Raw genomic sequence first — 14,880 nt, 5'->3', positions numbered from 1 at the left:
TGGCAGGATTCTGGTCAGGGGGTACTCCAGCCCTCTCCTGCATTAACCCTTCAGTGCCCTGCAGTGCAGCCATTTACACAACTGGGATGACACATACATTTCCCTCCTGCTCTTCACTCACTTCCTTTAAAAAGTTACAGTTCCTTATTGTTGGAGAACTGCTATCAATACAGGTGCAACATTTCAAATATACAAGTCTGAAATAACTGCAGTTCCTATTTTCATACTGGTTATCATTTTGTCCTTAATAGGATACCATACATCTTGCAATGGGTGTCATCTGTTCCAGTGAAAAAACATACTAAAAAGTTTGCCAACCAGAATAGACACATGTCGATGACAGCAGGTAGTTCAGTTTCCTTTTGCCAGTCCCATTCTTTGTTCCCTAGGACGCAGCTCCCTTAGACCTGCAGATCCATCAAATAAAAGGCATCCACAATAAATACTGAAGGCCTATTTTTCTTTTTTCTTTTTAAGTGGGTGCTGTCCTCCATAAAAGTTTGAGGGGGGAATTGAAATATCTGAAATTTGATCCACCATTGTTAAATTTGAACCAGATACACTGATACAAAGTAGAACCACATTAAAATGTTTTACAGACCTTCCAAAGGGCAGGTATCCATTGTAGCATGAATTAAAAGGTTTCCATCATCCACCCTCCCCAGTATAAAGTGTTTAAATGAAGTGTTTCCCACAAATCTTTTGAGTTTTAAAAAACCAAACAAATCTGTTCCAAACTCAAAACCCAAGTAAAATTGATTCTACAGCTAGAATAAATTATGCAGTTCTTCAGGTCCATCCATATCTGGGCTTACTTATAACTTATTTTGCTTCTTCTAGTCATGGCAACCAAAGCCCTATTTCTTGATCCATCATAATCTCTGCTACTGAGAGGAGGCGATGGCCCAAGAGACAGGGAGATAGAGATGCAGAACTATGGTTCCACAGCCAGTTTGATGGTGCTGCAAATTCCAGACCCCAGAGCTGCTGGTTCAGAGTTCAGTGGCTAAAGTGTAAGAATATGACCAGAAATCCTGCAGTTGAGGCAGAAAGAAAAAGTTGCTGCAGCACTAGCCTGCAGTAACTGCCAAGGTTTTATAGTTTAGTCTAGAACAGGGTTTCTCAAACTTGGGCCTCTACCTGTTGTTGGACTACAACCTCCATCATGCCTAGCTAGCAGGACCAGTGGTCAGTGATGATGGCAATTGTAGTTCCAAAACAGCTGGAGACCCAAGTTTGGGAAACTCTGCTCTTGAGTCTAAATACTGAGGCCTGATTCTCAGAGGAGACCAAGGCCATTTTTTTAAAAAAAAATTTAGTCTAAAGGCAGAGATACCTCCTGAGCTCCAGGTGAGAGCTCTGGTGCTGGTGAGTCTATTCAAGAAGAGTCAAGCAATGGATTCATATTCTTTGAGTTACTGTCACTTGAGGACTCAACCCCCTAATTCATGGAAATCCTACTGAGATCCCTCTCTTTGGAAATATTGCTAGCCATTTCTTAAATGTTTTATATAATATTATCACAGTAGTGAGACCTTGAAACATTCTTTTTTAAAAAAAACTTTGATTATTATGACAATGAATTCTGCAGCTAATGTCAGCCACCAAAGCCAATAATCACTTTTGTGCCATTTAAAATTTTTTCAGCAGCAAGATAATAGCTAAAACAATAAAAAGATAGCTAAAATAAACAGGAACAAACCAAGTCATATTTAAACCCACCAGCTCACTAATCAGTGTGTTTCATTTGGTAGATTTGATTCACAAAAATCTTCAACTCAGAGACCACAAAGTGGAAAGGTTTGGCAGAAACTAAGAAAAAAAAAGGATAAAATATTATGTATGTTTCCAATCAAAAGGTACAGTAAGAACCAGAAATATAAGGTGGGGAGGGAAAACATTTATAGTGCTGGGGGACCTCTGCATTATCAGATGGGGAATTCATGTGTAATACACCCATCCCTGGGCACTAGGTATTTATTAACAATGGATGAAAAATGTTCTGCCTCCAGCTGAATTCACATGAACAAAAGCAAACAAAGGGTGAGATGCTTTAACGCACCAGTACACTTGAGCCAGGGATTCTGGCAGCAAAGCTCAGGACACTTTTACCCCCTGTGCCACTGGGACAACTCTCAGGCTGAGAGAACGACTGCCCTGACGTCTGCGGTGCTGCAGACCCATCCATGTAATGCCCACAGAAGGCAGCTCATCAGCTTAACTAGATCAGGTGAGTTGAGGAGCCAATAGGGTCTGGCTGAAGGGTTTTTTTTTACTGCAGCTCTGTGCTTGGTTCTTTAGTCTGATCGATTTGTCTGTCCTGAGCCCCATGGAGACATCTTGGCAGGGCTGGTCCAAGCAGGAGGAAGAATAGGAAGAAAGGGGAGGGGCCTTGTGGCCTAGTGATCTAGATGCTGAGGAAGGGGCAAGCAGGTTGTCAGGGGAGAGGTCTACCTCTCTGACAGTGGATCCCCTGGCTGCCATGGTAGAGCAGCAACCTGACTTGCCTCAGCCACTGCCACCTGTCAATGAAGTTTTTCCTGCTCCTGGGAAAGGCCCTGAGTGTAGAATGGACAGTAAGTTGGTTGTGTAGGCCCACCCACATCACCCAGGAAGCAGCCACAGCTAGCAGACCCAGCAGACTGCCTACCTGTAGGAGTGCCCACTTGCTTGCCTGATCCCAAGGCTTAGGGAAATGACTGCATGAATGGATGTGCCCGCCCCACTCTTCCAAAGGCCAACCTGGGGGGCATGCCAGGTGTTGGACCATGTCTTAGCCTAGCCATGTACCTTAGAGCTCTGCTATGACTAACCTGATATATATTTGGACACTGTAGTGAAATCTGGAATAAAGCCTTGTATGATTACCAAGTCTGACTAATGAGTCCACAAGTGGTAGCCAAGATGCTGCCCTTGGGAGAAGCTCCTAAACAAATCACTTCATCTCCCTGCTCCAGAACATGACCACCAGGGCCATCTCAGCCCATATCATCTGCCTCTCATCTTGCTGGGCTGTAACAGGCACTTCTTGAGGGTTGCCTTATTATGCTTTATGTAAAAGAAGGCATTCCCCACTTTCTCCCAGGTAAGAATATCATATTGGGCAAAGTTACTTGGACTTCCTTGAGAGGATGCAACGATTCTTTCTGCCTGAAGCAGATGTGGAGAGGGCCCTACACCAGTCACGCTCACATGAGGAAATGTCTCAGCTACAGGAATATTTGTTATAAGAGTGTCTAGGCTTCCTTAATGGGAAAAGCAGGTACTGCTGGTGTGAACACAACCAGTGTGAAGGGGTCCTAAAACATTAACTTCTGTGTAGCACACATACACATGCATGCACATATACAAGCCCTGTTATGGATATGTTCATTTTCTGTTCTTTGGCACCAGTACAGCAACAATTATCCAGACAAACCTTCTCATATGTCTGAATAATTTTGTTCTGAAATACAACGCTTATAGGGCCTTATCGCTGGCAGCTAGAAAGGTGATGACTTGCTAGAATCCACATTAGTATTTAGTCTCTTCCAGCTGCTGCAAGCATGCTGAAGCTGGCGAGTGATGTGTCCTTAAGTCTTCCAAGAGAGAAGACAGTCTCATGAGAGAGAAGCGCATCTCATGGATTAACCTAAGTGGAATTGCTCACTCTAGATACTTCAGACAATACCGTATTGGAATTTTTTTATTAGCATTATTAAACAAGCTCTTTCCAGTCTACATTATGGCAGAAGCTTAAACTGGAATATTCTGAACAGTGCAAAAATAAAGAATTTAGCAGATCCATATTCATATGTAGATGGTTTTGCTCCCAACGATTGCACTTCAGATACTTCCCAACAGAATGCTTCTAGTATTTATTTCAAATAAATAAATAAATCCACTCGAGATGAAGATGAATTTAAATATTTTTGGAATGACAGATTATATATTATTATTATATTAGATCAACTGAACCATTTAATCTAAAAGAGGGAAGGCTGAGTAGATGTCGCCAGATAAGATTAGACTACTGACTTCACACAGTGCTGATTGTCAAAGCTATATACCGGTATTTGATCAGACAAATTGATTTGTAATATATCATCCTTCTTAAAAATGAAAAGCCACAACCACCGAAAGGGAGGGAGGGAGGTATGAATGTTGAGGGTGGGGTGGGGGGAGCCACGGTAGCAGTTATGAAATTAAGACTGCTTGAGTCAGAATACTTTACCAGCCAACCAGTAACAATGCCGTATTTGGCCTCTTTCAGAATGCCTCACCAATTTTCAGTGTTTGCTTTTGCATCTTAACTTTCTCTAGTAGTGCAGTTCTGGTACTTGGAACAAACTTCAGAAACTGTTTTAAAGAGCAAAGTCCAGATGTTATAGATACAGTACATGGTGTTTCTGCTTATGCAAAGCACTTGTGCATGAAGCAAGCTGCCATTCGAACTGTGTGTCAGAATAAGATGGGAGGGGAAGGAGAGAAAGTATGGCAACACTGGATATGGCTCTCTTGTCATATTTTCCACTTCCCCAAAAATCTGTAACAAAAATTTGGGAGCCAATGAGAAGGCAGTACAATACAATTGTGTTTGTTTAGTCCCACCTCTGCCCACAGTATTCATTCTGAGGCAATGAACCTCTTCTAATTAATATGAATACCTTGTTCTTCAGGACTGGTGACAAGGGATAGGCAATAGGCAGTTGCATGGGATGGGACTCCAACTTCTTGTTGAAGAAGAGTCCCATCCTACCTACCTACCTACACACACACACACACACACCTACACACCATTTCTATTCATAGCTGCCTGGGTCAGCAAGGCACAGCTCAATCGCTGTGTGCATGTTTAGAATACAACCCTGGGCAAACTGATTCATGAGAGATCCTCCTTTGCCTGCTCCCACCCAAAGGCAGCCCCTGGAATAATCCAACAGCACTGATAATAATGGCAACTCCAACTGTAAAGGTTAAGTACCCAGTAATTTGTTACATAAATCAATGATTCAGTAGTTCCCAGAGGGAGAACAATGATGAGATAACAAAGACACAGAATTCTTCATCCGCCTTCAGTTCCTTGCGGTCCATGTTGAACTATTTCCTCTTTACTATTGTTTGCAAGAGAGATTAATAGGGGTTCAGCCTCCCCCTGATTTTACATGGGGATGTTGCCTTTCTTTGGTCTCCAGTGCACCTGTCATGCATATGAGCAAATCACAGGTTGGAGTGGGATTGCTGTCCCTGCCTAAGCCAATGGAGGTTTTCCTATTCAATGCAATGAAAGTTGAATCATATCCTCAAAGAAAAGGAACTGAGCAAACACCACCGTAATCTGAGCTAAACTGGCTCAGAGCCCAAGGTCAAATACACTGTCAAAACTGAGAAACAACTAATCCTAACATGAACAGGAAGCATCCCGATAAGATTTGTGATAAGGAACTCTTTTATGGCTCTAAGAACTTTTCTGCACCTCCCAAGCCTCTTCCACAGGTTGAAAAGAAATATCACAATGCAGGGCAGCATTTGAAGGCAAACCTCTACTTAGAAACGATACCAGGCTGCTGTCTAGACCCTCAGCTGTGATGCTCGCCCCACTTGTGAGGTCAATGTGGTCTCTCTGGGAAACCTAAAAAGATATACAACCATTCTGGTGATAAGAAACTAGTTTGTAAGGTGCAGATTCTGTACATACCAGTTGTTGAAACCATCCTATCAAACACAAATACAGTGGTATGCTTCAGGTTACATATGCTTCAGGTTACAGACTCCGCTAACCCAGAAATATTACCTCAGGTTAAGAACTTTGCTTCAGGATGAGAACAGAAATTGTGCAGCAGCGGCGCGGCGGCAGCTGGAGGCCCCACTAGCTAAAGTGGTGCTTCAGGTTAAGAACAGTTTCAGGTTAAGAACAGACCTCCAGAACGAATTAAGTTCTCAACCCGAGGTACCACTGTACTACATGGGCAGTCAAAGATTTTTGTCCTTGCTTTTTATTTATCTATCTCCAGCTTTGCTTCCATTGAGCCCAAAGAACTATAGGTAACATCCCCAAGTAGCTTCCCATCCAAGCATTGACCAGACCCAGACCTGCCTGGATAGCTCAATTGGGTAAGCATGGTGCTGATAATGCCAAGGTTGCAGGTTCAGTCCCTGTATGGGACAGCTGCTTTCAAAGTTGGAAGGGACCCTGAGGATTATCTCATCCTAGAAAATCCTCAGGGTTCTTTCCAACTCTGAAATTCTATGGTTCTATGGTTCTTTGCAGCTTTTTCTACATGGCTGCATGAGTTGGCAACATGAGCAAATGGTGCTACTGGCTTTCCTCATGAGGGAATAGTGCAGGCTTGTTATAGCTATCTTTGCAGAGAGTGATGGGAAGCAGAGCCCACATGCATAAACAGCACAGGGATTTGCATAGTGTACGGTTCCCAAGTCAATAACAGCACAATGTGCTGGGGATGTGGCTGGCTGAGAAATGTTTCATCTGTGTGCAATCCCTGCTAATTGCATAACCACAATACTTTATTATGTAGCTGTAATAGCAATAAATGGGATAGGATGTGGTTTCATAATACGCTACTGGAACAAACTGTTTAAAATAGTGTCAGGTTCATCTTGTAAATGATTTCCTGCATGCTATTTGGATAGGTTTTCTAAGTTTGCTATGTCATGAAGTTAAAACCTAATAAGTAATATATTAATGATCATTTGGGGTGGGGGTGGGGAGACAGGTTTACATGTTTTTGGTGGAGTAAGTAATATAAACGGTTTCAATTTCTGCATTAATGCCGCTGAACTTTGTCCCTCACTTCAGCCAAGAAACCATTTATTTTTTCCTATAAAATCTTCAGCAGCCCAAATCCAGCTATGATTCCAAGAGGATCATCTAACCAAGGAAAAGGTATGGCTTCCATTAAATCCCTGCTTGATTTAGTGACAATTCTTCTTGGAAACAAGAGGGGACTTTCCTACGATCCAGTGAGTCATGGGTGAAATGAAGAGAACAGGGATTGCAAGATTCTGGAATCCTTCTCAAAACCACAGAGTAGTTTTTCCAGGAAATGTTTACAGACTGGAAAAGAGGAAGTTTTTATTTTTATTGCCTTTCTCCTTTATTAAATGGCACGCTTAATAAGGGCTCCAGAGATTCATTGCTCAGGTTCGGCAATCAAACTCAATATTCATCCTCCATTCTCTACTTTCTTTCCTTTCCTTCTTTTTTCATTTGATCAACATTTGATTACCATTTCTCATACCCAGGGGAAAACAAAACCCCTGCAAAGCAAAGATTGCTCCATTGGGAGCAGTGCAGGGGATGGAATATTACTTCTTATAAGAACCAACCAATGAATGGTATAGCTGGCACGAGGAGCCCTCTCAGACTGCACATTTAGGAGCCAGGTATCTCTCTGGGTCCACCACAGACTCTCACTCCTGGCATCACAGATTGGTGTATATGAGGCTTCTGTGGATTGCTAATCCAAGTATAAAGATGTGTCTTATAACATAGGCCCTTTGACCCTTGCCTGGTCAACAGAGCAGCACTCTCCAGCTTGGTTGCTATGTTGAACCTTCCCACCTTGGACTCCTGCTTCTCTGCACAGGAGTTCCAGTTCTCCTTGAATTTATTCTTTCTTCTTGTCCTGTCTCTCCCTTTGTTCTAACTCACTTTGTCCTGTCGCCTCCGTCCGACCCTGTTTCAACAAAACTCTTATTTGTCTTCTTGACTGTCACCAGTGTTTTGGCTTCCAATTCTGACTGTGCTCTCTCCAAGCTATCCTGTATTACCTCTACCCAATCTTTGTCCCTGAAACTGATGCAAAGTAGCTCCATCCAACATAAAAGGACAATAGTACTATTGCTCCTACCACATTCTACAGTAGAGAGGAAGGATGGGGAGAATCTCAGCCCAGATTACCAAACGGTTTTCTCCTTCTTGGAGAGACTATATATTGAGAGGCATCTGCTTAACGAAGAGTGGGTACTTTGCCACCTGCCAGAGCCATTAAAATTATCTCCACTATCCAAACTGGTAATGCACTCCTGATCAAATGCCAATCTTACAACTAGAATCACGGGGGGGGGGGGGGATTGGAGAGGAACAGAATCCTTGGCCATGCATACCAATCATCATCTTATTCCTTTAAATTAAATACAGCAATGCTGTTGTCAACACAAGTCGGACAGATAATTACTATTACTATTATTATTTATTGGTTTTCATACCTACCCTTCACCATGAGGTCCCAGGATGGGCTAAAACAAAATAAAAACACAGTAGTAAAATCAGTTAAAACAACGGACAGAAGAATAGGGTGGGCTACACCCAACACCACCTCACTGCTCACTGTCCAAGATCTCCCTCAAAGGTCTGGAGGACCCCCTGGAGCTGACATGGTGTGGGCTGTGAAGAGGAAAGGAAGGGGAAGTCCTGTTGTATGAAGAAGACACCACTTGCTTAGCATAGCCATGTCTCATACATTTCAGGTGTCAAAAGCTAGGGTAGCTTATAGCAAAAAGATTTGTGCTTTTGGTACAAAAACTAGTACGCAGGCTCACTTTGCAATACAGTAATTCAATATACATAAGTTTTCCAGGAAGGAGTTCCAGAATACTGGGGTAGGGGGTGGGAATTATATAATATGACTCCTGTTCATCCTCAGTTTCCCAGCAGAGTATTGACACTTTCCTATATAGTCATTCCTGACCCACATTTCTTACATCTCTGCTGCCATCTAGCTCTCCTGTCCCATTCTCACCACACGTTTGGCAGCCACCGCCGTGCCTCCTCCACCCAAGACCACAGGGCTTTGATTCTGTATACAGCTGTCCCATCCTGACACTAAATAAAAATAAGCAGTAGGAAGTGGAGAGGAGATGGATAAAGAAACATGCTGCGCCATTCCCGACATGTAATTTGGACCAAGGCACTTGCATAATGTGTCCAAAAACAGGCACCCAAGCAGGCGAAAGAAACACCACAAGGCAGCATACAGAGCCAAGATCAAAGAACTACGCACAGAGGCTCTTGAAAGCTTTTCTCTAATTAAAATGCTAAAAAGGAAAAAAAGAGTCCACTCCAGATGAAGGAGGCGAAGAAGGATGGAGGGAAAGAGAGAGAGAGACTGAATTAGGCTTTCTAGAGAAGGAAGATAGAACAAGATAATGCTGGATTCTTTTCATCAATTAAGTCATTATCTTTCTCTGTCTTGCACCCCTGTCCTCACCACCATTAAAGAAAGCATAGAAACGTTTAGAGGATTTTTTTTAAAAAAAAGCTAAAGCCTTTCAAATCTAAAATAGTACAGTATTCCTCAGCACTCCTCATGACAAAGTGTTAGGTTTTTGGTTTTTTTAAGGGTCCTTGAAGTTCAGTGGTTGAGAGTCATTTTGAAACGTTAACCTGTTTGACAAGATATTTGTCAAAAGTCATGCCAGAGTGTGCGAACTAATAAGACCCATATGTAACCGCTTAATGGTAAACACACTCTTAATCCTGTGTAGCTAAATGGTATAACAAAGGAATTAGCTGGTGACATCCACTTAGGAAATATGATCCAATCTATATTATGATTTTCTTTCTAACTGCTGAACTGATTTTGACACATATAAAAATGTGGCTTCAATCACAGGAAACTACACCACCATTAAGTGTGTGGGGAGTGTAAAAAGTAATGAGATTTTCAATAAGCCTACATCTGTAGGGATCTAAACAACAAGAATGCCACAGTTGGGCTTTGACTGAGGAAGGTGGTTGATCAGGTTCATTCAGAGTCTTTCTATTAATCACCAGTGAGATCAAGAGATTACTCTTTTTGGACCAGTATTAAAATATGCCAAGTCAGGAAGGAAAAACAGTGAAACTTTCCTGACCAGCTTCCTATCATCTCCCAGAGCTTGGGTTCACTTACAGTAAATTCTCCATCCAAAGTTACATCTAAGAGAACAAGGATAAAAATCGCTCCCTTCTGGCAAACATTGAGAACTTGCTGTTGTGTTTATAAAACAGGAGGATTCAATTCCCTCCCCCCTTCTTGCGTCAAGGAAATAAAAGCAACTTGAAATCTGAGCTCCAGCTTTACATATTACATGCAATCCGGCAAAACAAACAAAGCAGAACGAAGGTGGCAACCCTAAATACTCAAAGGCTAAGTCCTCCTGAACTCGCTGGTTCTTATTTCTGAGTAAACATGCATAAGGCTGAGTTTTAAGCCCTATTAAAATCAACAAAACCCAAGTACATTAGTTAAAACCTTGAAACCTGCTGATTTTGCACAGAAGTCCATGCATGCATGTTTGACCTCAGATTACTTAATTAGCCAGTAGCCAATGACTTGAACGAACTGTATGTACAAACATGGTCCACTGATTGTGGGTGACAATATGAAAGCACTCTCTTGTTCTCTTGCTCTTTCTGGCAATTAATGTCTATTTCACACAGACAACTCATCACTTTATTCTCCAGCTCTTCACAAATGAACATGGCCCATGCAGAAGTGGATCTTGGCCATGACTTAACTTGGTGCTCACCAAATTTCCTCTGTTTAGTTTTACCGGTTTGCTCACAGTGTATGCAGTTTGTTGGTATCAGCTGAACATGTGCCAATATTAGAGACTTCCAACCAGCATTACACATAAAGCTTCCTTACCCATTGGTCCATCTAGCTTAGCATAGTCCACACCAGGCATGGGGAACCTGGGCCCTCCTGTCATCCTTAACTATTGACCATGCTGGCTGGGACATACGGGAGTTGCAGCCACACATTCCCCATCCCTAGTCCATGACATTCATACTGCTAGAGCACTGGTCCTCCAAACTTCATGTTAGCATTTTAAGAACGATGCTTTTTTGTGTGACCATAAATGTACGACTTTTCAAGATATGAAGGCATGCTTCGTGGCTGCAAATAAATGTATGATTTCTAGTGGATATTTCACACACTCTTCAGCGAAGCATACGACTTGCCTCCTTGAAACTGGCTTGGTAAATTGCTTTGGTCTCCACTAGACTGCACACTCCTTGTCTGCCCAGCATAAACTGCAGTTCCCTTTCCTCCACATGTTGGTCAGGGGACTTTAAGTCACATAATCTACTATTTTGATGCAGGATGAAGACAGCAAGGCTACTCCTTCCCTAAGATTATTCAAATATTTACTCAGAATTGATTTCCTTGTAATATAAAGGAAATAAAGTTATTTTAAAGAAACACACAAAGAAGGTGTCTCTGATCAGAGCATAGCATGTATTATATCTCTCTTTGACAGTCAATTCCGAGGCCTGAAAGAAAAAAGGAAGGCAGACACTGATCTCTGCAGACAAGAATGACGTTTTAAAATGAAAAAGCAGAGCTGTTGGCAGAGAATAAAATCTGCTGCAGGATTTTATAATTAACATGTACCAAAACACTCGTAAGAAGTGTGCTGTTACAATTCTTCAACATGCTGGGACTTGTTTTAATGCCTTATGGCATTGGGAGATCACAGGAAACATTGACAGAGGTTAAAGCCAAGGTGAAGTGGGTCTCAGACACCCCTGCATGCAGTTTGGGAGAAATTCAGAGTAAGATCCCTGTCCCCCATGCTGTTGCCTTCTGGCTGACAAACCCAAGTCAGCGAGGGGTTGCTTATGAGCAATGCAAGGAGGTACAGTGAGAGTTGTGTATGAATAGCACTCATTTAGTTTATCCATTTTACTTAACATTTTTCACCTCTCACCTTTCCATCCCAAAGGATCTGCTAGGCAACTTAACATCAATGCAAAAGCATAATATATACAAGCCCAAGAAAGCAATGTAATCACATAAAGCAACAGACCTCCTTAAGAGCATGAAGACAACTAGTTGCCCTCTGTCCCGAATGGCCTTTCAAACAGCAGGATAGTAACTAAATAGCCATCTGAACTGCATTATGAGAGGATTACCTCCCAAGAAAGGCCTCCTGGCTCCATTAACCAAGCCCCACCACTGAGAAGGCCCTGACTTTTGTAGGCACTGTTGGTACATCAAAAGGCTAGGAATAAGAAACCGGGCCTCCAAAGATCAACATCAGTTCATAAGGAATTGGGGAGGTTTACCGTGCAGTTTCTCTCCAGCAAAGAGCGCTATAATGTAGCAGGAGTTTGCTCTCAACCTTATCTATTTTATTCATATCCCACCTTTTTCCCCATATAGGATCTTAGGCGGCTCACAACATGAATTAGAACAAATACAGCTTAAAACACACAATCAACATGATTTTTTTAAAAAAAAACAACACACAAATAAATACATAATCCTAGCAAAAACCATTCATGAACACAGGAGGAGGGGGTGGAGCCCATCAGCCACCCTAAGAAGACCTTGCAACAACCACCCATTAGTGGTCAAAGGCCTGTCCTCAGTAAATGTTCCTGTGAAGCTGGTGGCGCCAAGAAAAAGACCTTCAATGGAAGTTCTCAAAGCCTGGACAGGCTCCTATAGCAAGATATTGTCCTTCAGGAAGCCTGGACCCAAGTTGTACAGAGCTTTGTGAGACATAACCAGCACAATGAATTGTGCTTGGAAATGGACCGGTAGCTAGTGGAGCTATTGCAACAAGGAGTTTCTGTTCTCCCTGGAACCTTGCCCCAAGTTAAGTCATTGATTGAAAATGCTGAAGTGCAACAAAATGAAGAAAGCGTTCTCTAGCACAGCCAGTGCTTAGCGATCCTCATCCCTCTTCCTTAATATCTCATAACAGAACAAGTACAGACTTTTCAACAATGGAGACTCCAACCAGACATTATTTCACATTTAGTTTTATAGTAGAGGACAGCACGCCAGGCTAGTTTCTTTTCCTCTTGAGCATGTAATTTAGTGGTGCATAACCAAACTAACCCAATGAAGTAATTCAGGCTTTACCTGGCAAAAGCTGCTGTGCAAAAAAAATAATAAAAAAAATTAATAGTATCCCTTCATAGCCTTTATGCCCCTGTACCTTCCACCCTCCCTCAACAGTCCCAAACCCTACGAGTCACAAATCCTGCAAGCAGAACAAAATATTTCTGTCTCCAGAACTCAGGGGAGGCTTTCAGGAGTGAAAAGAGCTGCCCTAGGGAAGAGTGAGTAGGGAATACCCTTGCGTGAGCAAAACATTAAATAAAGCCCTTAGCGGGAGCAGAGGTGGGGTTTTTTGTGTGGCCTCTCTCTGCAAAAACGTGAGCAAATGTTCAGCTCCTATCAAGTGATTAAGAATATTAGCTACGATTTTCACTTCGTCTGTGAACTCCGCAGGTAATGAGGCCAGAACCTTGCTGAAGCAAAGCAGGTCTGAGTACAGCCATTGCTTGGAAAAGCTGACCACCTGGGAACCACGTGTCCACCACCTGGGGATGCATGATGGAAGAAAGGCAGGATATGAATGTAAATAAACAGACATAAAACATGTCTTTCAATCTCCCACGTGTAATATGGGGAAGGTATTACCAGCCTGTCTTACGAGCATGCTACAAACGATTGCTAAAATATGCAGTGGTTGAAGGTGAAGAACTTTTAGTCATTCAGGAAATATACTATAAAAATGTTTTTTTGCTTATGCTGGCAAGGAGCATATACTCTACTAACTGATTTGACCAATAACTGCTCAAATTTTTTGTAACTTTGTTTAGGATGAAAAGTGCATTGCAAACCAGGAAGGGTCCCTAGAACTCAAATGTAGCAATAGTAAAGAAAAGGTTTTGTCCACCCACCAACTAACCGAAATTAGATTTGAACAAGAGAATGGTCTGTCTTGAACTACGAACTGTGTGCTCTTGGCTCTTCCTTACTGTAAAATTTAAAGTCAACTAAAGGGTTGGCTGAATGCTTGAACACATAACAAAAGCTGATGGGGGGGGGGAATGGAGGATGCAGCTCAATAATGCCAGTGAACGCTAACAGTGAAGTGGGTAACCATACCAATTTCCAAGGAGCAACTGCTGCTGTCGTCCAGCAAGCCAAGAGAAGTAAAAAATGGGTAATGGAAAGGATGAAGAACCACCTTTTGGGAAACCCATGCTGGTTCTGCCACATTTGGCCATATGACCTTGGTGTCCTCTATTCAATATTTCAGAACCTCCTGCATCTCAAGTTTTTGAGCTAGGAACAGCAGCATTCTCAAAGGCAGAAAGAAAGAATGGTGCTAGTGAAAGACGCTTCAAAAGCTAGAAAGGGGGTCAAGAAAAGGTCTCAGAAGAAAGTGCCTGGGATACAGTGGGAGGATTCTGGCAGAAAGGGGTAATTTGTGGATGAAGGGTGTGCTCCTGAACATAAAAGCATAGCTGCCATGGGCCATGGGAATCTGACAAATTCTGATCCTTAGAAGAAGGAATCACCTTTGTCGTGAAGCAATAAGAAAGCTACTCCCAATATCATCTCATGCCTATGCTATTCCCCCATGGCCATGAGTGAAGAAGCCGCAGCCCAGTGACAAAACATATCCTTTGCATGTAGAAGAGTCCTGGTTCAATCACTGGCATCTATGTAAAGCAGAAGAGCATCTGTGGTCCAAATGCCCAGGGGATTCCCATCAAGCTCTGCCAGCAAGGGCAATTGTCAGGGGTTGGTGGGAGGTGAAATACAACCACATCTGTTCCTTACACAGGCAGGAAGGCTTAAAAAAACCCTGTCTAAAGGTTTGCAAAACCATAGCCAGGCAGTAGCAGACACTACTCGGATCAATGTACTATTTATCCCACTCTGATAAGGTTCATATGTTAACTTCCACTTCAGACTCGGACTGGAAACATTTGGGGAAGGGGGTGACAGACAGAGGTGAAGGTGATGCAATTGCATCACCATGTCCAGTGATGGGTGTGCCGTTTTTTTCCATCGCACCTTTACCTTTGTTCAGAGCATATTTTGAAAGGTTTTGCCGTACCTCAATTCCCTACAGAACTCA

General features: G+C 42.5%; 1 protein-coding gene and 1 long non-coding RNA gene across 3 annotated transcripts in view; one reads left to right on the top strand and one right to left on the bottom strand.

Moving 5' to 3' along the window:
- Positions 1 to 14,880, bottom strand: part of NHS (NHS actin remodeling regulator) — a 236,614-nt gene that overhangs the window by 172,447 nt on the left and 49,287 nt on the right. The window lies entirely within an intron of this gene.
- On the top strand, positions 1,996 to 7,120 carry LOC308589768. The gene is made up of 3 exons (XR_014009476.1): positions 1,996 to 2,230; positions 2,958 to 3,085; positions 6,837 to 7,120. It is a non-coding gene; the product is annotated as an uncharacterized lncRNA (long non-coding RNA).

Source organism: Podarcis bocagei (genome assembly GCF_964188305.1).
Source record: "Podarcis bocagei genome assembly, chromosome: 6".
Classification (NCBI taxonomy): Eukaryota; Metazoa; Chordata; class Lepidosauria; order Squamata; family Lacertidae; genus Podarcis; species Podarcis bocagei.
Note: the sequence above shows the minus strand (reverse complement) of the source record. Positions and strands in the feature narration are given on the sequence as shown.